Source organism: Mustela erminea, chromosome 7 (genome assembly GCF_009829155.1).
Source record: "Mustela erminea isolate mMusErm1 chromosome 7, mMusErm1.Pri, whole genome shotgun sequence".
Classification (NCBI taxonomy): domain Eukaryota; kingdom Metazoa; phylum Chordata; class Mammalia; order Carnivora; family Mustelidae; genus Mustela; species Mustela erminea.
Window position 1 is genome coordinate 40,609,068 of NC_045620.1, and position 25,701 is coordinate 40,634,768.

Genomic DNA, 25,701 nt, shown 5'->3' on the forward strand with positions numbered 1-25,701 from the left:
TGTTTCCTTGACCAAATTAATTAACTATAGGAGGCCTCAAGTTCTTTTTTTTTTTTTTTTAATAGGCAGCTATATTAGATTAGTGGTTTTCAATGTCTTTTAGGTGGTGAAGTGTGTGCAAGCCATGATATGTTTTGTGGAATGCCATAACACATTAACACATTAACATTAGACAGGCAAACATACAATTTTGTGAGATCCCCAATAATATCCTATATGTGATTCTAATAGAGGCAAAAGTTAACACCTATGAAGATACAATTCATTCATTCATCTATCAGATAAGTATTATTAGGTATCTTCACAAATATTTCTCAAACTAGCCTCACCTGGGCATGGGGGAGTTCTCTTAAAACAGGATGCTGGGATGCCTGGGTGACTCAGTGGGTTAAGCATCTGCCTTTGGCTCAGGGCATGATCCCAGAGTGCTGGGATCGAGTCCTGCATCGGGCTCCTTGCTCAGCAGGGAGCCTGCTTCTCCCTCTGCCTGCTCCTCCGCCTGCATATGCACCTCTCTCTCTCTCTCTGACAAATAAATAAAATCTTTAAATCAATCAATCAATCAATCAAACATAGTGTGCTGGGCCCCATTGGGCATCATAATAAATTCTCAGAGGATGCTGACACTGATATTGCTGATCTGGGAATCATTCTTTGAGAATGACTGGCTTACTCCAGGCCAGCGGCTCGCAAATTAGAGCTAATGGGCCAAGCATGGTACTACCTTCTTTTCATAAATTACGTTTTATTGGGACACAGCCCCCCCCCCCATTTATTTATGTATTGTCTAGTGCTGCCTTTGTGCTGTAATGGCAGAGTGGCTGGGACAGAAACTCTATGGCCCAAAAAGCCTGAAATACTTTCTATCTGGCCCTTTACAGAAGTTCGTATGCCTGGTTATCAGAATAAACTTCTGCAAAAGTTTAATCTAGGTCCCTCTTCCGGGAGCTTGCATTCTAAAGCAGCACTACACATTTAATGACATTCAAAGAAAAAGTATAATTGAAAGTCTTAATTGAAGAATTCTACCTTCAGTTACTTGTAACCTTGTTATTCTTTCTTTTCTTTAAGGACCATCTCTCCATTCATATCTCTCTATCTCTAGCCAGTGTCACAACCTCTTCCAGGCTGCATGATCAAAATACCCCCAGGCTGGTCTTTTCCTCTCAATACTTTCTGCTTCCAGTGTCTTCCAGCTGGCCTTTCAAGATTAAATATTCTAAATGTAGCTATTAGGTGATGATTGTCTCTGGAAGAAGATTCTATTATCCCAGTTTGCCACATTGTGACACCAAACCACTCCCACTGCCTTATCTACCACCTGAGATTTCCCCATGGTTGCAGGCTTTGCATTGACCTGCTCGGAAATGGAAACAGTAATGAGTTTTGCCAGCAGGAATGGCAAGGCAAGTATGCTGCACATTATCACAGGCTCTGCCACCTTCTTGTTTTTCTCTCTGACCCAGGCAAGAGGCTCTTGACTCACTTCATTTTGCAACTGGCCCCTAGGGGCATCTGAATTTGCAGCCCCATTAAACTCTCCATTAAAACCACACCAGCTTATTCACCATCTTCCAAATGACTTATTATGCCTTATTCTAAGTTATTTATTGTTTATATTAGTTCTTGATTAGCTACTTATCACTCATAGTAGTTCTATATGCCTAATGACAAATCATCTCAAAACTCTGTCTTAGGTTGAGTTTAGTCGCGTATTTTCTGAGAGTCAGGATTTGAGGAGTGTCTTAGCTGGGTGGCTTTTGCTCAGGGTCTTTCATGAGGTTATGGTTTGGATATCAATGTGGTGACTGTCATCTGAAGTTTCGACAAAGTCTATAGGACCAGCCTGTAGCAGAGGGCTCATTGTCCAGCTGGCAAATCCGTGTGGGTGGTTTCCTGTCGGTATCCATTCGTGATCACATGGATCTTTCCTTTTCATAGAGGCCAGCTTCTCACAGAGCAAGTGAGCCAAGAAAGCAAGACATAAGCCACAGTGTTTTTCAAGACGTAGCCTCAAAAGTCACATACTTCACCAATTCTGTGTTGTCTTTTTTGTTACATAGGTCAGTCCTAATCAAAGTGGAAGAGAATGACACAGGAGTAGGAAGAGCAGGGGATCAGAATCATTGGAGACCATTTTTAAACCTGGATAGTTTTAATTCCTCCCTGACTCCAGGCAGGGACTTCACTTTCACCATTTTCTCCCTGTCTGAAACATTCTCTTTTGTTTTGTTCTATTTCCTGAATCAGATCATCTTTTTCATGCTCTCATGTTGGTCCCGTCATCCCTGTGACATCTCCTCTGAATGTTTTAGCCTGAAGAAACTGCCTCTTCCTTTGTTCTCCTGTGGGCTCATTATCCTTATCACACACTTTAGCAGTTACTCACACACAGGAAATGATTTTTATTCACAAATGAACTAGTCCAAAGAGCTCAGCTCTTCCTGAGTAAGGAAATTCTTTAATATTACTATAAAAATCTGTGTGAGGCATTGGGGGGGGAAGGACCCTTTGAGATTGAACTGTATTGGATTATATCATCTATTGTAACATTGATACATTTGCTATATAGTTAAGAGATCTGTGTCTCCCAGAGCAGTACAACTCATATATTCATATAAATCATGTAGGCATCTAGTTAAATGGAGATGAAGATTCAGTAGGTATAGGGTGAGGTCTGAGATTCTCCCTCTGTAACAAGCTCTAAGGTGATGCCCGTGCTGCTGGCCCACTTTGAGCAGCAAGGTACCAGAACACTAGAAGATGGGCATAACACAGAATATGAATTGAAGTAGATTAAAAAAAAGGTGTATTGAAGAGAGTCATGGCTCTGTTCAATCACTAAAATTGGCAAGGCATAAATATTTAAAATCATGAATCACCCACGTTATTTCTTTATTATTCTGTTGTGCTGTCCATTATTTTTATATGTACATATATGTCTTTGTCTCCTCCCATCTTGATTATAGATTCTTTTGGATTGAGTGCATCCATGTCACACATGGAAATGAAGCATAGTTCTTTTTCCTGAGTAGGTACTCAGTAAATGTCTACTGTTTGATTGCTTTGCTGCTGATTCATTCCCATCATTACTTCCCAAAATATATCTGTTTTCAGTGTAGGGGTCTCAAAATGCCTTTTCCCTGGGAATATGAATTTATTTATTACTGGATATGATTCCTTATAATAAAATAAAACATTAACTGGTAGGTCTAAATAGGTACTGAATTAAATTAATAATATCAGATTAATAGAAAAAAGTCAGATGCAGTAACACCCCAATCCAATTAAATCAGAATCTTTGCAGGTTTGCCATGTATGGTACATTTTAAAGCTCTCTGGGTGATTCCAATATGAAACACAAGTTGAGTAGTGCTAGTTTAATTCATATCCTACTAGATTTTAAAATAGAATAATTATATTTTTATTATTGTTCCCCAAAGCATATTGTTTAATAATATGCAATTTGAAAATATCAATGAAGGTCAGTCCAGAAAAAATATTTATCTTTTCTTTTCTTTTTTAATTTTTTAAAATTTAATTTTTTTTCAGTGTTGCAAAATTCATTGTTTATGCACCCCACCCAGTGCCCATGCAATACGTGCCCTCCTTAATACCCCCACCAGGCTCACCCCACCCCCCACCTCTCCTCCCCTCCAAAACCCTCACTTTGTTTCTCAGAGTCCACAGTCTCTCATGGTTTGTCTCCCCCTCCTATTTCCCCCCAAGTCACTTCTCCTCTCCATCTCCGAATGTCCTCCATTCCTTATGCTCCACAAGTAAGTGAAACCATATGATAATTGACTTTCCCTGCGTGACTTATTTCACTCAGCATAATCTCCTCCAGTCCCATCCATGCTGATACAAAAGTTGGATATTCATCCTTTCTGAATGCTGAGTACTATTCCATTGTGTATATGGACCACATCTTCTTTATCCTTTTGTCTGTTGAAGGGCATCTTGGCTCTTTCCACAGATTGGTTACTGTGGACATGGCTGCTATGAACAGTGGGGTACATATGCTCCTTCTTTTCACTACATCTGTATCTTTGAGGTAAATACCCAGTTGTGCAATTGCTGGGTCCTAGAGTAGCTTTATTTTTAATTTCTTAAGTAATCTCCACACTGTTTTCCAAAGTGGCTGTACCAACTTGCTTTTTTCTTTCTTTCTTTTTTTCTTTTTTTTTTTTTTTTTTTTGGCTAACGGGTGTAATTGAATCAGTTTATGGATTAATGTAGATAAGCTATAGTAATTTTTGTAATCCTTGTGCAATCTAACTTTAAAAACATGTGGCTTCTTAATCAGACAGAGCTTATTGATGTAGCTTGTACCTTTCCCTTAAAGTAAATATATCAGATCATTTTGCCAAATTATTCTCACCATTTTAAAAACATGAAGATGTGTTGCAGATATTTTGTATGTGCTAGTCAAAGTCAGTCTCAGCTCTAAATAGGGCATGTAAAGGTCGTTATCATAGAAGGATTTCTGTATCATTTAGGAGCGTTTTACTCAGAAAAAAACAAGGTCAGTTTTTTGCTTACTCAACATCAGAAACTGTGAAAGGTAGACTAAAGACAGCCTAGTAGTGTTAATAGGACGCTGAACGTGAGTCAGAATACTTGGCTTGTCCATGAAGCTCTGTCTCATACTCGCTGTGTAACCCTTGGCAAGTCTCTTAACTTCTGATGGTCTCAAGTGTTTTATTTGTAAAATGAAGGTATTGAGGTAGAAGGCATATATGATTCTTATAGCTGGAAAAGGGGTAAGTGAGAGAGTAATGGGCTTTGAGTGCTTCCAAGTCAGGCTTTTTGTGAAGTGATTTAAAATAATTCTCACAGAACTCTCAAAAATCCAATTACTCTCTAAAGAATTTTCAAGTGGGCGGACACAGAAATCACTAGATTGTTAAATAAGCCCATGAAAAATCAGATAACACAAAATAAAAATACATTAATTTCTTTGATTCTGATTCCCTCTCAGAAAGAGCATTTCATACGTCACGTCATGAATGTCAACCAGTTTGTTTTATAGATGAGAGAACTGAAACCCAGAAATCTCCAGCGACTTCCAGTTACTAATATCAGATATAGCACACTGTTAGGTGAGGAGAATTTGTCCAGTTTCATAGTACAACCCTCTACTTCCCCTAAAAGCTTTATCATCCTCATGCTTGAATATTTTATTCTGCACTGAAGAGGAGGTGGCTCCTAGATGTATATTCATGGTAACTCAGAATGTCTGAAGCTCTGTATCAGGAAGACCTTCACAGGATGCCCAGGCTCCAATAAATGGGTCTGATGTTACAAATCCAGATTGGTATACCATGGGCTGCTATCATTGGTACCATGGAACTTGGATACTTTTCTGGACAAGTATTTCATAACTAGGTTCACAAAGGTTGTTACTCCTTCAGGCTAAAAATCACAGATCATCCACCCCCGAAAAGATATAAATAGTAAATTACACAGTGTCATATTCACGTCATACATATAACCATTTAGAGTCCAGTGCACAGAAAGATCACAGGCACCATGCCCTCACCTGATCCTGGGTGAGGGAATTAAGTGGGTGGGCCTAAAATAGTCATTCTCAAAGATAGGCCCAGGGAACCATTAATTCAACATCGTTTCACCAGGGGGAGTGAAGCTATGCCCAGGTGAGATACATAGCTGAAATCCTGGTAATCTGAAACAAGAGTCTGTGCTAATCATCCAGTTGGTCAACAAAACCAAGTAAGGATCATGCTTCTACTATATGTCAGATATTTTTTTTATGCACTGGAGATATAATGACGAATAAAACTGTCCATGACTTCAAAGAGTTTACATTCTGGTGGAAAGATAAAGATACACAAAATTACAAAATTAAAAGAAAAAAAAGTAAGATCACATTAGGTATTAATTAGTAGGATGAGGAAAATAGAAAGGGAAATGTTTTTTGTTTTTTTTTTTTAAAGATTTTATTTATTTATTTGACAGACAGAGATCACAAGTAGGCAGAGAGGCAGACAGAGGGGGGTGGGGGGAGAAGCAGGCTCCCTGCCAAGCAGAGATCCTGAGGCAGGACTTGATCCCAGGATCCCGGGATCATGACCCAAACCAATGGCAGAGGCTTTAACCCACTGAGCCACCCAGGTGCCCCTAGAAAGGGAAATGTTAGGGAAAGGAACCCTTTTATCTCTGAAGGGCAAGGGGGCGTCATAGGGATATTCTTCATTAAGATTCAAATGATGAATGGTAGAAGTGTCAGAAAGATGGAGGGGAAAAGTGTTTCAAATCGATGAAGCAGAAAATACAATGGTCCCAAGATGAGAATGACATGCTTCTTCCACAAGAGAAATTTTAATAGTGATGGGCTTTTGAAATCTTTATTTCAGTCATATATTCATTCATTTATGGTTTATTCATCAAAATATGTGTTGATGACCTACATCACATGCTTTTCAAAACATAATTCCCTGGCCTTGTGTTGCTTACATTTCTATGGGGTACACAGACCAATAAGGAACACATAAGAAGAAGAAAATTATAACACACATCAGAAGATAAGAGCTTAAGGGGGGAAGAAAGGGCATTAGGAGGACCAGGAGCAGGCATGGAGAGGTCGGTGGGGGAGGCTCACTAAGAAAGTGAGGCAGGAGCCAAGACTTGAAACGTCTAGATGTGCTTAGCCATGAAGATATGTGGGAAAGAACATTCTGGGAAGTAGGAATAGCAAACACAGAGCTGTGTTGGAGGAACAGCAAGGAAGTGAGTGTGACTGGAGGAAAGTGAGCAAAGTGAGGAAGAAAACAGTGAGAGACACGATCAGAGGGCGGGTGCAAGCCTGATCATTTCCAATAATGCCAGGACTTTGACTTTTCCTCTGAGAGATGGGGGTAGGCATTGTGGAATCTTCATTGTCATTCTAAGATCAGCATGGGCAGAGAAACCAAGGAATTCCATCCCAAATGAGAGAGGGGAAAAAAAAGCCCAGGAAGGCTGGGCTTTACCATGAAGTACTGAGCCCATGAGATGTGAGTCCACCACATCCATGCACAGTGGTCCTAGAGGTGGCAGTGAGGAGGAAGGGCAGGCTGATTCTTGTAGGGGCCTGTGACTCCAGAGGTGACTAGCAATGCTTTCTTAGGAAATTATTCTTTTTTTCTTTTTGTTTTTATTGTGTTATATTAGTGACCATAAAATACATCATTAGTTTTTGATGCAGTGTTCCAAGATTCAGTGTTTATGCAGCACACTCAGTGCGCCATGCAATACATGTTCTCCTTAATACTCATCACCAGGCTAACACATCCCTCCACCCCCTTCTCTAAACCCTCAGTTTGTTTCTCAGAGTCTACAGTCTCTCATGGTTCATCTGTCCCTTTGATTTGCTCCAATTCAATTTTCCTTTCTTCCTCCTAATGTCCTCCATGTTATTCCTTATGTTCCACAAGTAAGTGAAACCATATGATAATTGACTTTCTCTGTGTGACTTATTTCACTCAGCATAATCTCCTCCAGTCCCATCCATGCTGATGCAAAAGTTGGGTATGAGCACTATTCCATTGTGTATATGGACCACATCTTCTTTATCCTTTTGTCTGTTGAAGGGCATCTTGGCTCTTTCCACAGATTGGTTACTATGGACATGGCTGCTATGAACATTGGGGTATGTATGCCCCTTCTTTTCACTACATCTGTATCTTCGAGGTAAATACCCAGTAGTGCAATTGCTGGGTCATAGAGTAGCTCTATTTTTAATTTTTTTAGGAATCTCCACACTGTTTTCCAAAGTGGCTGCACCAACTTGCGTTATTTTTTTTGCATTATTTTATATTATTTTTTAATCTAGGAACCTTCTGACTCCCTAAAATGACTATAACAAACTATTCTCTAGAAGCTAAATGTAAACATGCAGGCAACTCCTTATAAAAAGAAAAGTACCTAAAGCAGTCCATAAAACTTTAAATTTCAATAGAGTGCTAATTTGATCAGGGAAACTACAGCATTTTTGCTGTCTTCATTAAGCATGTTATATGATCTCTGAGAATTCTGACTATCTGCATCCAAAAGGGAAGTTATACTCTCCATTTATCTCTAACAGATGTGGGCATCAAATGTTTATGGGCATGAATAAGGTCCTTCCACTAAAGGAAACCCTGTCAAGTAGCAGGCTTTTTTTTTTTTTTTTAATGTTGTTTTATGCACAAAACATTTCTTGTGAAATCACTGAGGCCACATAAACGTGAAAGCAGCAATGTAGTATTTTCATAATACATATTTGTCTTTCACTGCTGTTTTTGGCACAATTTGTCTCACAGTGATCTTTGGGTTAGTGGTTTCTAAGTAGCCATCAGACTTGACCTTCCAGGGCCCCATGGACAGTGATGCATTGATCTACGGAGACCACCTTTGGGGCTCCCAGTTTTGGCTAAAGCACAAGTAAAGTTGTGTTTTTTTTTTTTTCCCTGAGGTTATTTTATTAATCCTTGCCATTTCCTTCCAATGTCCCTTATAGAAACAGAATTAAATTGCATTGGGAATAACAAGGAGGAAAAATATTTCATTCATATTTTATTGTTTTAATATCTTATATTAGTATCTCTGCTGATTTACGTGCCCTAATCCTTTGTCCATCTGTTTTGTATTCTCCATGTCTATCAGGGTGTTGAATGAGGGTAGCCAGTAAAAGGCTTTCAGGGAAGAATGTGGGGGGTGGGGTGGGATGGGGTGAGGTGAATGAAGGCTTATTTTCTCATTGATCTTTTACTTTGCTTTCCAAAGCAGGAGATACTGATCGCATGCTTCTGATCAGCTGTAAGGAGGGGAGGTAATGCCCAGTAGTTATATGTTATATAGTATCTGTTCATTGCTGAAATAAAAGGGAAAGCTTAAAAAAAAAAAAAAAGGTGCTTCATATAAATGGAAGGTCTGGACACTTGACAATACATTTCAGTATATTGAAAATCATCTTTCTTTCTCCCCAGACTCACCCAGCCTTGACTGTCATGTTAGCCATTTTCATTTCTGCCTGCTCGGCATTGAGCAGCTGCTGGCCTTCATGGGGAGAGAGAGCCTCCATTTGCTCTGAGCTCCTTGCTGGGTGTAGTGATTGCCTGCACATCACATCAGGACGACAGTGGGCACCCCAGCTCAGGGAAATGGAGTGTGCTTTTCCTTACCATGACATTCTGCTTTTGTGCTTTGATTCCACAGAGTGTTAAAAAAAAAAAAAAAAAAAAAAAGCAGGTATTAGAATATTTATTCTTGGCTGCTGATAGACCCTGCATTCCTACTGGCAGGCGTTTTCAATCCACTCTTGACAACTGGCATGAATCATTCTCTGCTTTAGAGTAATATCATTCTTGCTTGAAGTTTCTTAGGCAAACACCATGAAGGTCCCCATTTTGCTGGATTTCTGTATGTTACTGATTAAGAGAGAATAATTGTGATGAAGTGGTCATCAGACACCATTTCGTAAATACTGCTAGCGTTACTTTTTCCTGGGTTCCCCGGGGGTGGGGGAGGGAATCAAGCATTTGATTTGGATTTTTCTTTCTCTCTCTCTTTCTCTCTTTCTTTCTTCCTTTCTTTCCTCTTTTCTTTTCTTTTGATTTTATTTATTTATTTAAGAGAGGGAGCAAGTGCCTGTGCATGAGCAGGAGGAGGGGCAGAGAGAAAGGGAGAAGCAGATTCCCCTCCTTGCAGGGAGCCCGATGCTGGGCTTGATGTGGGGCTTGATCCCAGGACCCTGAGATCTTGACCTGAACTGAAGGCAGACTCTTAACCCTTTTAACTGACTGAGCCACCCAGGTGCCCCTCTTACCTCCCCTTTTGAAATGCATGACTGAGAAACTGTCACTTCCTTCCACAATGTTTGGTTAATCTCTTGAAAAAGGAAGCAAAACAAGAATATTATTCTGTGAGACTACCCCAGCCCTGTTGTATGAGGCGGCCACCTTCTACTTTAAAGTGATCTGGCCATCCAAATATTGCTTCTCACAATATTGTACTTGTTAAAAGGTATAGAACAGACATCTTCACACTTTTTTTTTTTTTTTTTTTTTTAAGGATAGAGTAAATATGTTAAGCTTTGCAGGTCATATAGTCTCTATCTCAGCTGCTCAACTGTGTTGTACTGTAAAAGCAACCACAAGACGTTATATAAATAGACATGGCTGTGTTCCAATAAAACTTTATTCACAAAACCAGATGGTAGACTGCAGTTGCCCCACAGGCAATAGTTTCCTGACCTTTGGTATAGAAGATGATTCTTGGAACCTTTGGCATAACTGCTCTCCGTCTGCTCTTAGTTGATTAAGAAGATGTTGCCAAAGATCCTAGCAGCAACCTCCTCCCCCATGAGTGATTTCTGCTGATATAATTACACATCTTGTTTTTAATTCTATTTGCTCTAGATCCATCACCTGCTGGCAAGAGCCAGGAAAATTGTTGTGAAAACAACACCAACACACACACACACACACACACACACACACACACACACCCAGAGGATCCAGGAGTCCAAAGTGTCGCTTTATTTTGCCATCTAAGCTTGGAAGGGTGTCCTTCATTTTGGCTTCCCATCCCTGTGTCCATTGCCAGCTCCCACTATTTCGGTCCTGGCAAGCTGAGATCCTACGACCTCCTAACCTCACATTAGCAACATCACTGGCCCCATTGATGTTCCTACTGGAACACCATCCATGAGCTAGCCTTTCGACAATGCAGAAAGCTTTCCATGGGCCTTACCTGATATGATCCCAGCCCAATCGTTTGAAGCCATTACTATTTTTTTTTTAATTTATTGTTTTTACTAATAAAATAGCCTTGGAAAGGTTGAGTGACTTCTCCAAAATGCCATATCAAATTTATTTGTTGGAACTAGTTTTTTCAGCTTTGTGTGACTGAGTAATCTCTGACTCTTAACCCCCTGAGGACCTGTCCTCCATCTGGTACTGTTCTTTAGTCCCAGTTCACTGAAAATCTACCTTTTGCTGTTTCTGTTTCACATTTTTACTCAGATAGACTATCAATAGCCTGGCTGCCAGTCCCCATTCTTTGGAAAAGAAGGAAAGCTACAGAAGAGGACCCAGCTCAAAAAATGTTTTAAAATATATGATGCTGACCACCAGGACCAATGGTAGTAGGAGATAAGTCTTTAGTCAAAAATGAAATTTCAAAATTTCAAAGATAGGAAATCTGCCTCTTCCCTTAGTTAAGCAAGACCAGTGCTATCCAGGGAGGTCCTTGGGTCTGGTTCCCAGTGTTCTTATAAAACAGTGAAAGCTTCATGCTTTCTGAAACCTGGGACTGGGCTGCAGGGGCTGATCTGGTCAAGGGTAGGTTGTAGGAAACTGGATGCTACAGTGAGATGGTCTTACCCAAGCAATGGAAGAAAGCAACCCCTGAAGTAAATGGTAATGTTGAAAACTCATAGTCTATGGAATCCGGGAGGTCAGGAGGGAAGGGTAAAAATTATCAAGACTAGAGAAGGTTAAAGCAGTTGATAAAGTTGGGTTTATCCTGTGCTGGTGGTATACACACATACACACTTATAAACACATTTATACACCCAAGTTCCCCCGGGGTATTCTACTGGGCAAAAGTCAGTGTATTGACAACAGACATTGAAAAGAAACAACTAACCAGTCACACAAAATCCAGTCATTCTAGACTGGCTGATTATCTGCTTAGCTCTTTAGCAAGGGAGCCAAACTCAGGAGAGCAAAGAGTTGACCTACATCAATCTGTAAGGATTCTCTTTTCTTCTCCTGTTGCTTCAAGCAGAGAAGTGCCTCGGAAATTCTTTGCTCCACTAAGAAGTCCTTGGCTTCTGCCACTCACTGTTCTTTACACAATTATCTCAAATCCTCTGCTATATGGCATTTGAGCTACCTTCTTCAAATAGCTATTTTTTAAAAATATATGAAGTATAAAGGGATCTGAAGGAAAGAGAAAGAAGAAGCCAAAAGAAAAAGATGGTTAAGAAACCAAGCATAGACTCTTGTTATGAAGAAAAGAATAAGGGGGAAGAAAAGACAAATAAGCAAGATTGTTTCTAAATGAGGTATACAGATTTTAGGCCTGATGAGGTTTTTCACACAACCTTCATAATGAATCACTCACTCTAAATCAAACACCCGTGAATTCCTATGAATCCTTTATAAAATGCCTGGAGAAATACCTAAAATCTTTGTACAGATATTTGCCATATCCTTTAAATTTTTTCTAATAAATATGCATTTATAAATATCTATGCTTATATAATACAGATATATATGTATTTAGAAAGATATACTGTAAGTGCATGTGTGTGAGTATATGCTCCCCAAGTTTTAAACTAAAAAATTTTAAACTTACTTAAAACTCCCAAATTTTTTCAATTAAATGCTCATGAATTTTAAAGAGATAAGGAAGTCTTCTGGTGAATTGGAATTCCACTCTACTCAATGATGTATCTTAATTGTAACTACATACACATTGTTACACTGCCATAGGAAAATGCCAGTTAAGATGTTGTTTAGGACCTAATGTTAAGAGTTTACAAATTTGTATCAGAAATTAATTTGTTACTTTGGCTTCTTTGCTGGAATATAATTTTATGTTTAAACTGCCATCATTCAATTATTTTATAATGATGAGAAAATCAAATCCATGTCAGGTTATTTTATTTTGTTAGTGGATTTTTTTTTTAATGTCTTCTAACAAGAACATTCTAGGATGCAAAAGAATTTGCTTCTCACTTTTTCTCATATATGGCCAGCAACTTGAACTGAATTAAAAACGAAGCCAAAGTGAAAACTAGCTTTGTCCCTATATTTTTCTTTTTTTTTTTTTTAACTATAGAGGCTATACTTCTGTGTTATAGTAACTAACTAGAATTTTCTTTCTAACTACCTGTCATTAATAGCTTAGCTACTTAGAAACCCAACTCTGTGTCCAAGATATGGTCTTGGTTGACATAAATTTTATCTTAATTTTATGATGGCCTACAATTCCCTAATATTCTAACATTTTTTTTTCAGTAGATTTAAACTAAGACACCCATTTCTCCTACTAACCCCCCCAGCCCTGCCTTTGGCATAGATAGATGATAGATAGATAGATAGATAGATAGACAGAGTCCACATATCAGAGACATCATATAGTATTTGTCTTTCTCTGTCTGACTTAATTCACTCATCATAATTCCTCAAGGTCCACCCATGTTATTACAAATGGCAAGATTTTATTCCTTTTTATGGTTGATAATAGTTGTGTATATATACAACGTTTGTAATCCAGTCATCCACTGGTGAACACTTAGATTGCTTCTGTATCTGGGCTATTGTAAATAATACTAAAATGAACATAGTGTTGTACGTATCTTTTCAAATTAGTATTTTTTGTTTGTTTGTTTTCTTCAGATAAATACCCAGAAGTAGAGTTACTGGATTATATAGTAGTTCTGTTTTTAATTTTCCGAGGAACCTCCATCCTATTTCCTGTAGGAGCTGTACCAATTTATATTCCCACCAGCAGTGCACAAGAATTCCCTTTCCTCCACAGCCTCACCAACACTCGTTATTTCTTGTCTTTTTGATAACAGCCATTTGAACAGGTATGAGGTGATATCTCATTTGGTTTTGATCTGCATTTCCCTGATGATTAATGACGCATCTTTTCATGTACCTCTTGGCCATCTGTATATTTTCACTGAAAAAATGTATATTCAAATCGTCTACCCATTTTTTAAATCAAGAAAATTTTTTGTGCTATCAGTTATACAAGTTCTTTATATATCATTTACTAATAAATGTATTAGTGGTGATTTTTAAAAATTGTTTTGGGGACTACTCTTGAGCATTGTTTTAAAATGTGATGGAGAGCTATCTTTGTCCTTTATTGGCAAAATATGTATGTCTAGTGTCAGCTCTGCCAAAGAGAATTGTATTCGCCTTGGTCAACTAATCTAACTCTGAACTTACCTTGGAGAAACTTTTTTTTTCTTGCCTAATTAAAAATATAAGACATTAATGCAAAATAAAAATCAACAAAGGGTTACAATATTAAAATGAACATCACCATATATGTATACACACACACAAACACACACATAAAACTATGTGAGAATCTTATTGATTTTAGGCCATAACAAGATAAAATTAATCAGCACTCCATCTCTACCAAATTTTTAGCCTTTACAAAATAAGTGGAGAGTGATTGATATTTTTCTGTCTGTAAGATAAGGTTTGTTAGTAAATCAAACAATATTGCCATTCACATGTTGCATATATTTGTTAAATGACTCTATGAGCACCTCATCTAGAGACATTTGCTAATTTTTGTAGTATATATCTAAATTAATGTTGATAATTGGTGCCATTTATTATTATTATTATTATTTAAGATTTTATTTATTTATTTGACAGAGAGAGATCACAAGCAGGCAGAGAGGCAGGCAGAGAGAGAGGAGGAAGCAGGCTCCCTGCTGAGCAGAGAGCCCGATGCGGGGCTCGATCCCAGGACCCCGAGATCATGACCTGAGCCAAAGGCAGTGGCTTAACCACTGAGCCACCCAGGCGCCCTGGTGCCATTTATTATTTTTTTTTTTTATTAGCTTATTCTAATGCCAGGTCCTAAAACAAGTGCTCAATTTTTTTTTGTTGTTGTTAGAATCACTTAGTCATCACAGTCTCAGGAGGTAGATCATTTTATCACCCCCGTTTTACAGATAAAAAGATTAAAGACTATTGCCCTGACCCCCTCAAGTTCACCACCCAACAATGATAACCACTTTCCTTAAGATTATGTAAGTAGTTCTAAAAGTATTAGTCCTCACAATATATTATCATTTTTACTCCAAATTATGCAAGGTATTACATCATTTTACATCTTAATAGCACAGAAGAGAAATAAAACTATTATTTTCTTCATTCACTACAGTCTTTCAACCAGCCCACAGGAGTGACTACTATTAAAAAAAAAACATAAAAAATTGCCCCCGATATCTGTTCAAAAAAACAAAGGCTTTGTGATCAATTGATTTCAATGTTATTTTGAAGTTAAAAGTATTCTTTCACAAACTATTGAAGCAAAGCTCTCTCCTATGAGTGGTTTTATTCTATAGCAGATGTCTCATTCTCCAGATACATGGATTATTCAGCCAGTTTAAGCTGTTTAAAACATGGCTAATTCTAGATATGTGTTCACGTTTTGATTACAACCAAATGTTCCAGCCCCATCCCCATATTTCACAGACCAACTTGGAAAGGCGCCAGCAAAGCCAGCTGGAGACCTGGGGAGGTCAGCAGGAAATGCTGCCTTTTGGACTCAAGATGTAGTGTTTTCAGATCCACGGGCTTTAGACTCTACCCATAATTTTGTTTATGCTGTTTTTTAAAACTTGGGTTTTTTTTTTAAGTCACCTTAGTTTTTTCATCTCATCACAAGACGACTCTACCTTTAAGGAGAAATAACAAAGAAACAGAAAAGAATAAAATCTAACAGTGGAAGCCATCAATAGGTTTTCTTTTCTGAGCACCTCTTTTTAAGGCATTAGCCTTTATAACACTTCATAACAGGCCCTACTTGAAAAGAAGGGGGAAAAGAAACTTTACATGATGAGGAAGGGAAGGGAATTAAAGATAAAGAAAGGTGTAGTAGGAAATGAAGAATATAGTGACAGAAAAAGAAAAGTAATTCCCTCTTGGCCAAAACACAAAACATTATTTTCTACAACCTGGTCACACTGACTTTTTTTCTTTTTTTCTTTTTCTTTTTTCTTTTTTTTTTTTTTTTTTTAGTGGATATTTATTTCTTGCCATCGCATTCTGGTGGAGGAAAAATGTATAACTCTGATCAGCTATGAACCAGCCCTTACTGAGGAGACTATCTCTTGGTTGTAAATATTTCTTAATTAAATACTAAGTTTATCCCCTAAAATAATTACAGTGGTTTTAATTATTTCTTTATTTCCTTATTTGCAAGAGAGAGCAAGCACGTACATGTGTGTGAGAGAGAAAGAACAAGCAGGTGGGGGGGTGGGGGCAGCGGTAGAGGAGAAAAAGACTCCCCGCTGAGCAGGGAGCCTAGTGCCGGACTCCAGGACTTGATCCCAGGAGCCTGAGATCATAACCTGAGCTGAAGGAAGACGCTTAACCAACTAAGCCCCCCAGGTGCCCCTACAGTGGTTTTTAAGGTGTCCCTTTAATTTTAGGGGAAGAAGTAAATTTTTTTAAAAATTTTTAACATGTCCTTTTTTGAAGGACAAAGACTAATAGCTAGAGTTATAATTTCTTTTTCACCACATGCCCAAACAATTTGATTTCTTTTTCTCCTAGATTAAAAAATAAGCTAAGGCCAGCAAAAAGCCTTAATTGGGTCACTAATTAAATGCCAGACATCTGCTTGCCTTGTAGAGTTGAGGGCTAAGTCATTGAAGAAAATAAAATCATGAACTGATATTTGTGGCAATATATGTGGAGGAGGTAAGGGATAAAGCTGGTATGTTCACTGCTGTACAGAACTATTTATGTGATCCATGATTTCTAGAGATAAGTGATTGGGAAAGCATAAAACATGAGAGTGTAGAAGTTTTGCCTCCAAATATTTCAGCTATGTGTTGGCACTACTCTGTGGATCAAAGAATAAAAGAAGTATGAGCTCTTAGTCTGCATCTAGACACCCAAAGGACAAAGAGCTACCTTCAAGGGCAAGCTTAGAAAGCAGCCCATGAGCTAGGAGAAGAAACAAGATGAGGTGACATGGCTTGTCCCTGGGGCCTGAGGATTGGATCAATGGAGGAACTGGGGACAGCTCTTTAGGGGGAGTTAGAAAAAGAAGCCTGCTTAGAGTAGATTCAAGGGAAATTTAGAGAAGAAATGGAAGTAAGCATAGGCAACTCTTTCAAAGAACTCTGCTCAACAGAGGCGTACAGAAATGGGCCAATAGCTAGTGGCAAAAATAGGGTCAAGGAGAGTGTTTGGATGAAGACTGGTAAGAGGAAGGTTGTGACTTGTGAGCTGGAAGTCTAACAACATGATAATGTCTATGATTTCATTTTGTTTTCTTAACATTTGAGCTAGTTACTCTTTAATCTCATTTCCTCATGTCAAAATATGAATCAGTTTCTACCAAAAGCATTGGCTTTCAACTATAGGTCAGTTAATGATTACAAGTTTTAAGTGACTACTGCATTTCTTCATTATGCTGCATTTACATCAACAGGTAATGCCAAGGGTATAGAAATCTTTTGAATTTCAGGACATTATGATATTTGTTTCAAGATCTGTAATGCAAGCTCTGTTTACTAAGCCCTGTGTTCCTGAGGGGCATCTTTGTCCAAGTCTGACCAAGGCATTTTAGGACTCTGTAGACCAGCAAACCTTGCTTCTCAAAGTTGGCTCTCCATCTTCAATCCCCAGAGAGAGGAGGCAGGAAGTATTCTCTTCCAACTGCCATTCCAGGAGTCCATGCATTTATTTAGGAGTCTCTCCATCTTAGATCCATGACATTTATGGGGAAAATTATACCCTGAAACTATATGGCAGGATGGCAGTAAATCTAATGAGTGCATATATGAGCAGAACTAAAAATCTCTCCTTACATTCTCCACATGACCTTGAAGAAGGTTCTTGGTCATCTTTCGACTCAAGTGGCCGTTGTTTGGATGTGAAGAGAGTGGTATGCAGCCCCAGAAATATTTTCAAAGGGCGTTCTGCACATTAAAGGTTCTAATTATCCTTCTTCAAGCCAGCCGCATCAGTCCTGATTATTAAACAGTTTTATAATCCTAACTGGCCTGAATTTTTTTCAATGCAGTCCTTCAAATTACCCTTCTGCAGTTATGAATCTTTCCCAAAGCATTTAAATCTGCATACACAAAGAGAAATACCACTGCTTATTCATGAATGCTACTGAACAAAACCTATATTTATTTCATGTTCAGGCTGTAAATATCAGAAATTTATGGATGATGGTTTCTTAAGAAATAAGCACTATAGGCTCTGAAATGACTGGCAGTTCTATTATAAGGGATTTTGAACAAGCTTTGAGGCAGAGGCTCCTGGAAAAGAATTTATGTACTTTGCTGACTGTAGAGACATTCCATAGCAAAATATTAGAAATTTACTTGTTCTCAACATGCCATGATAGTTATGATCAAGCTCTGGAGTTTTGCTATCTAGAAATTAAGCATCTTAGAAGTTACCTATTTAGTAATGCATTGTAATATGTTTTTCCTAATTAAGGAAAATCCATCCAATCAGTTCTATCATAGAGTCTTCTGAAAGCCAGTTTTGAATCGCAAAAGTGAAAACCATCCATTGCAATCAAGCTTCAGGGAAATAACCCAGTTAATAATGTTCCCCAGTTAATAATTTACACATAATCACCAAAAAATAAGTTTGGGTTTGCCTGGACATTCATAAAATGGTGATGAACAAACATATCTCTGTATTTTGCCAAATTTCATTTTCTTAATTCCACACATCCCCTAACTACCTCCTTTTCCTTCCCCTTCCTTTACACTAATCACAAACTGCCCTTACCCAAGGGTCTTAGTTGATAGAAGCAGCTGATCAGTGTACCAGAGGCTGGTTAATCAACTCTCTTTGGTTTGGATCATGGCGGAAAGTGGGCAGTGAGAACATGTTTGCCTGAGTCTTCACAGAGAGCCTCCCCTTCCTATTATACTTCTTTGTTCATGAAAGGGACAAAAAGCCTGGCAAGTCCTAATCAATGCCTGTCATAAAGGGATAATTAAGATACTATATGGAGTCATGACTTTTGTTTTAACTTTCCTAAAATATAAATGTAATTAGGAGAGACACTTTCCTCAACAGAGTGAGTCCAGCCGTCAAAACCAGCCTATTTCATCGCTCAGTTGTTTCTGTCCCTGAACCAGTCAATGTTGAGCTTGTATCTTTCCTTTCTCAGGGCTGAGTCTCTCATCTTGCTTTGGTTAGATGTTAAGAAGAAAAATAAAGCATTTCCAAAATCCAAATAATGTTTTTAAAACCTCAGAATCCATCCACATGGAAACTTTTGGCTAATCTGTTATACAAGGTATATACCTTGTAACCTACACATGTGCTGGCAGATTACTCTCAGAGACCCTAATCAGCTTGCCATGAGCATGTAGCCATTCTTAAATGCACATTCATGGAGTTGGCTTATACATATGCTTTTAGGGGAACATTGCAGTGATCTGTATGTCTACAGTCTTATAACACATGAATATATACAGGAAAGCTTTTTCTTCATAAGCAATTGGGTTTCATTCACAGACCTCATGGAACAGTATAGGAATCATCTTGCAAATGTCAAAGGTTTGTTTGCCAAACAACAGTGATTTTTTTTTTTTTTTTTTTTTTTTTTTTTTTTTACTAAAAGACCAATTTCTGGGGCACGTGGGTGGCAACAGTCAGTTAAGCATCTGACTCTTGGTTAGTCAGTTAAGTATCTGACTCTTGGTTTCAGCTCAGGTGATTGGGCCCTACACCTGGCTCCATGCCCTGCACAGATTCTTTTCTCCCTTACCCTCTGCCCTTCCTGCTCATTCTTTTTCTCCTTCTGTCCCTTTTTCTCCTTTCTCTAATAAATAAATCTATAAATAGATTTATAATAAATAAATGAAAGACCAATTGCGGAGCATTTTTTTTTACAAGATTTTATTTATTTATTTGACAGAGAGAGATCACAGGTAGGCAAAGAGAGAGAGGAGGAAGCAGGCTCCCCGCAGAGCAGAGAGCCAGATGCGGGGCTCGATCCCAGGACCCTGGGATCATGACCTGAGCCAAAGGCAGAGACTTTAGCCCACTGAGCCACCCAGGCACCCCTTGCAGAGCATTTTTAAAGCTGTAGTTTTATCCTTACCTGTTCCTTGGCGGTCTTTTTTTTAATGAATGTATTTATAAAATAAATTAATGTATATCATTATAGACAATTCATAAAACACAAAATAGTAAAAAACAATATTTTCACAAAGAAAACTACCATTAACATTTTCATGTATTTTTGTAAATGTTTATTTCCTATGTTAATATAATTAATCATTTTTGTTTTTATCACAAAATGAGAATGATCTTATGACATTTCCTAGAGAAATTTTCTGTTACCTGATTTATTCCCTCACAATGTATGTTTCGCTTGGGTGATACATTAGAAGAGTGAATAAAGTACATCTGCACAGTTTAAAGAATAACTGTAAAGTAAATAATCTTGGTCACTAGCATCATTATCAAATATAGCCTGCAACACAGAAGCCCCTAATTGCATCCTGTCTTTCTCCCATAAAGGTAACCACTCTCCTGACTTTTGTGGTAACAACTTTCTGCCAATATACGTTATTTTTTCCAGTTTTTGAACTGTATGTAAGTGGAATCATGATGTACGCATTCTTTTCCAAATTGCTCCTTTTGCTCAGCTCTCTTTGAGATTCATTCAGGTCATTGGATCTACATGTACTTGCTTAATTTATCTTTAATACTACATAGTATTCCAATGAATGAGTTTGCCCTAATTTACATCTTCATCTTACTCTTAATGGGAATTTGGAATGATTCCAGCTTATGGCTATTATAATGACGTCGTGCATAATTTTGTCTCTTGGGGAATATGTGCAAATTCCTACTGTGAATATCTATGAATGGATTTGCTAAGGCATAGATATCTTAAATTTTACTAGATAATGCCAAACTATTTTCAGAATAGACCATGCCAATTGACATTTCCAGACAGCAGTGCCGCATTCTCACTAACATTTTCTATTTTCATATTTTAAAAAATATTTTGAGAAGCTAATGGGTTTATAATTTTACTTGAGAATATTATTAGCTAATAGTTCTCTAATTACTGAGTTTGAACATGTTTCTACATCAAATTTATTAGTCACTTGGATTTTCTTTTTGTAATGTATGTCTTTTAGGTCTTTTATCCATTTTTTTCCCATTGTGCTGACTATATGTTTCATACTGATTTGTAGGAGTTCTTTATATATTCTGAGTACTAGTTCCTTACCAGATATATGGGTCATAATGTCATTTCTAACTCTGTGGCTTGTCTTCGTACTCTCTTCTTGGTGTCCTTTGATGAAGTGAATTTATTAATTTTAAAGAAGTATAACTAATTGATCTCTTCCTTTACAATTTGTGTTTTTAAAAGTCTATTTAAGAAAGGCTCCCTACTTTAAGGTCATAAAGATATCATCTATCTAAAAACATTGTACTTTTTCCTTTTATATGAACTTTGATAGACCTAGGATTGTCAAGTATGAACTAGAGAAATAATTTCATTTCTTTTCTTAATGGATATTGACTTGCATCAGTGAAACTTACTAAGAATTCATTCTTGCCTCTTGTCAATTCTGTTATGTAACAGATGTCTATATATGTGTAGGCCTAATATTAGGATCTTTATTTGATACCTTATGTCAACATCTCTTTGCCTTTGGTTTTTACATGGGAAGGTATATGTTTTCTCTTAAATTCAATTTAATTTCTTTTTTTTTTTCTTCATTTGGGGAAACTTAAATCCCGAGTTTGCTATGGCCCCTGCCCTGCTCTTGTCAGGAAAAAAAAAAAAAAAATTGTGGCAAATTATCCTAGAACTGTTTTTGTAACACTTGTCTAGAAGTTACTAGGACAGGAACAGAGGCAATGGCAAAACAAAACCTTCATAAAATATTCCAATTAAATTTTTGAACTAATCATTGGGCATATTGGTCCTTGGGTGGTCTCGGTTTCAGTGAACTGGTTTCCTTTTCTCAGCCTCCCATTGGCCTACACTCCCCTGCCATTGGCTTTCTAAGGTGATGCCTGGCCATGAGGATTTCTTTGCTGTTAGTTTGACAAAGGCATTGACCCACACATTGGACCTGTGAGTAACGTGTCCTCATACACATCCTTTTAATGAATACACTTGACCTGTTGGATCATGTCCAACAGGTAAGTAGTTGGACTACTTAGTTCAAAGTTAAGATTCCTTGAACTCTTGGTTTTATGTCTCAACTTTAAGGACCCTAAATACAAATATATAACAAAAAATAAAGGGTAAAACAGAGAACAGCAGATAGATGTGGTCTTAAATTCATAATTCAGATTATGAGATATAGGGAAATAATAAGAGATGATGAAAACTGGCCACTAGAATGAAAGTTCCTTCAGGGCATCTCAAATTCACTGGTGCATTCCCAATGTCTAGAACAGTGTCTGGCACATAATAGAGGCTTAGTTTTACAAAACATCTCCTTACTCTGTTTCCCAAACAGGAGTCTTCTGTTAGAAAAGATGTCTTCTGAAAAAGTCTAGTGTTTAGCAATTCAAAAGACAGTAGTGTATTATCCCTTTTTTTTTTTCTACCTCCTGGGCATGCTTGATAAGAAAAGTAAAGGAAGTCTCAAAAGAGACTAGAATTGAATTCATTGCTTTTCATCCACTTCTTTTCTGAAGCTATGGCATGCCTCCCTAAACCCAAAGAAAGGTTACAAAGATAGCATCCTTGTGACTTGCCTCTTGGAAGGAATTAACAATAATAATAAAGATAATGACAACAGAAATAATAGCTACTAGTACTTGTATAATGAAGACCATGTACCAGTATAGTCTTAAACTCTTCACATGAAACTTTTCACTTAATCCACAGAAATCCTACAGTTGGCACCTTCATATCCTTCATTTTACAGATGATGGGGCAAGGCAAGGAAAAGTTAAATTAGTTATCCTGGGCCATCCAGTTAGTAAGAGCAATCATAGAATTAATATGCTGATAGGTTGGTGCTAGAGTGTGTATTTATAATAGCTATTCTGTGCTGCATTTAGACAAGCCAATTCCAGTTCACCCCCAATCCTCTGCATTACCTTTACACAAACACATCGCTATTTATGAGAATTGGGGAAGTGGGGCATATTTTATTTCCATTTTCTGGATTTTTGTCTTATTTTTCTTAACTGAATTCAAGTTCTGTCACCTTGAGACATTGGAGACACCATAGATCAAAAGGACATCATGTGTTGAATAGAACATAGCTTTCAAGAAGCACCATATGATCAGGAAAAGAGATTCAGGAACAAAGAATTGCATGCTAGGAAATCTGTGCTAGAGATGTGTACAGAGTACTTCAGGAATACAATGGAGGAATGTGATGTGGGTGAGAGAGAAGGGGCTGTGATGTCAGACAAGTTTTGCAGAGAGTGTTTTGAAGGATGAATAGGAGTTTGATATGTGAGAAAGTAGGATACTGGTGTCAATGCAAAGGTGCCAAGCCCAGGGAGAGGCTGGTGTGCTGGTTGAGAGTTGGCAGAAGGTGTAGTAAAGGAGTGATCCAAGACAAAAGAACAAGTTGGAAGATTCAGAGTTCATGAAAAATCAGCAAATTGGAGTTCTGCAGTGTGTAAAGTCAGATATCAAGGTCCAGACAATCCTCCATTTTCCAAATGAGTCACCATAACTGATGAAGTTCAACCAAGCAGAGGCAAGGAAAGGTTAAGCAGCTTGTCCTGCGTCACCCAGCTAGTAAGATTTCATGTAATTAAAATCATTTTGGTGGGAAATAGATAAGGCATTTAAAGAGATAGCAGATTCTTTGTGAAGTATTTTTCTGATACATAGAGGACCACAGTATTTTCTTCCCTAAAAGTAGAGTGAGTAATGAGGATGCCTTCAGAGGCTTAGAATTATCTTCAACTAGATGCCTTGTACCTATTTCTTATTCCTTTTATTATTACTGATTTATGTGTCTGTATGTAAAAATTTCTTTTAATTAACTAATTGCACTGACATATATTTGCAAGTGTTTCCTTTACTATACACCTACCCTTTTCCGTGATTCAAATAACTACATTCAATTCTCCTAATTTTTCATAATGTTCTCAATTATCATAGCAAAATAACTCAGTTCTGGGAAAATACACCAATAACTATCTTGAATTGCAGAAACAATAAAATTAAGAGAGTTTTAACTGAACAATTTGAGTTTTTTAATTGAAATATTTGTTCACAAAAGCCCATGATGTCACCACTAAAGGCTAATTTATTTGTTTGTCTGACTCATAATAAATATGGGAGAATTGTTTTAATAAAGATGAATTGCTTTTAATAAAGACTAAAATCCCTTTAATTTAGTTAAACAGAAGTCACTGTATTGGCAGTTTTTCGGGAAGAAATGCAGGAGTTGGTTCTCTCAGAAGTTCCATGCCAGATTTTAACACTTTGCATGAGAAATCAGAAGGGCATTGTTAACATGCTCTATTTCATTTGGAACAGTTTTAACTTTTGGTAGTCAGCTCAATAAATGAAATTGACTGCTTTTAACCTGGGACAATGCCATGCTGCACCAGGATATGCTACTGGCTAAGTTGTTACTTTTTCTGTTGGTGTTAGAAGAAGTTGGTGAAAAACTTCAGCGTAAATATCAATTTTCTGTGTTTAACTGTATTTTTATTTTTTTTATTTGAGTTGAGTTTAATTAACATATGCTATAGTACTAGTTTCAGAGGTAGAATTTATTGGTTATCATCTAACAGACTTACAGACTAAGGCCCTATCTCTGCTATTTCACATGGAATGTAGTCCTAAGCAACCATCATCTCTTCCCTTTGCCATTGAGCTTTCTCCACAGTCTCTTCTCAACATATGACCATACCACACCTCTGCTCAGAGCTCTACAATGGCTCCCACCTCACTCAAAATAACTGCCTACTCCTTGCAATGGCCTACATGACTCTCAGCTCTCAAGTCCTGCTGCCTCTTCTTGACACTATGCCTCAAATTCTGGCCTTCTTGCTGTTCCTCACACATATCAGAGAGATTCCTGCTTTGGGGCCCTGGTCCTAGATGTTTTCACAGCATGAAGCCTTCTATCCCCAGATATCCACTGAGGTAATTCTCACACCCTTAAAGTCTCTGTTCATAGATCACATTTTGACTACATCATTCACTTGGGCACCATATTTAAGAAATCAACATTTTACCCCTCCAGTAACTTTCCTAATCCCCTTAGCCAGCTCTACTTCTTCCTTTCCCATAGCATTTTTCACCGTCACACACAGTATACACAATACCTATTAATTATGTCTATTATTTTAGTTGGCCTCCCAATTCCATGAGGCCAGAAGTTTTGCTTTTTTGTTCACTGATGTATTTTACTCTTATAGAATGGCATCTGGTACATTTGGTTCAGTAGATACTTGCTATGTGAATGAGTGAATGGATTAATAAATACATTAATTAATCAATTTTTCCTCAACCCCTCATATTTCTTACACTGTCTGACAAATAGCAATTTTTTTTTTCCCTACACCTTGCAAATGATTCTGGTAATAGTGGTCTGGGCCGCAGACTATGGCCAGCAACTGGACTTTAATTTGATACTTCAGTAAGGAGGAAATTTTCTTTAATGATTTATTCTCTTTAGTTTGTTAGTACAAATACTCAGTTTCAAGTTGTATCTGAAAACTTACAGGCCAACAAATGCTCGGGAATGGAGAGCATGCATCACTTATAGCTACAGCGATTTTCTATCTCTGACTCATCTGAAAAAGCCTTAATTGAGTATTTATTCTTATGCTGCAAGATCCAAAAAATCTTAACTGCCATTAAGCTGTCTACAGAAGCAAAACGAAATGGAGAATTAAGGCAATTATCAGGATGATATGAACCATAGAAAACATGTTTGCCTCAATCTGGATGTTTCTGGAGAACTTATTTTTGACCTAAATTATCTGAGTAACCCCCCCC

At 37.7% G+C, this 25,701-nt stretch overlaps 1 protein-coding gene and 1 long non-coding RNA gene across 3 annotated transcripts in view; one reads left to right on the top strand and one right to left on the bottom strand.

The window, feature by feature from the left end:
• MACROD2 (mono-ADP ribosylhydrolase 2) overlaps nucleotides 1-25,701 on the top strand; it is a 1,971,474-nt gene that overhangs the window by 1,673,291 nt on the left and 272,482 nt on the right. The window lies entirely within an intron of this gene.
• LOC116595282 lies at nucleotides 7,205-25,400 on the bottom strand. Of its 2 annotated transcripts, XR_004287603.1 has the most exons (5): nucleotides 25,390-25,400; nucleotides 24,643-24,646; nucleotides 9,912-9,921; nucleotides 9,130-9,134; nucleotides 7,205-7,295 (listed from the first exon to the last, which is right to left on the bottom strand). It is a non-coding gene; the product is annotated as an uncharacterized LOC116595282 (long non-coding RNA). The 2 variants fall into 2 exon arrangements; XR_004287604.1 differs by lacking the exons at nucleotides 24,643-24,646; nucleotides 25,390-25,400 and adding an exon at nucleotides 18,986-18,995.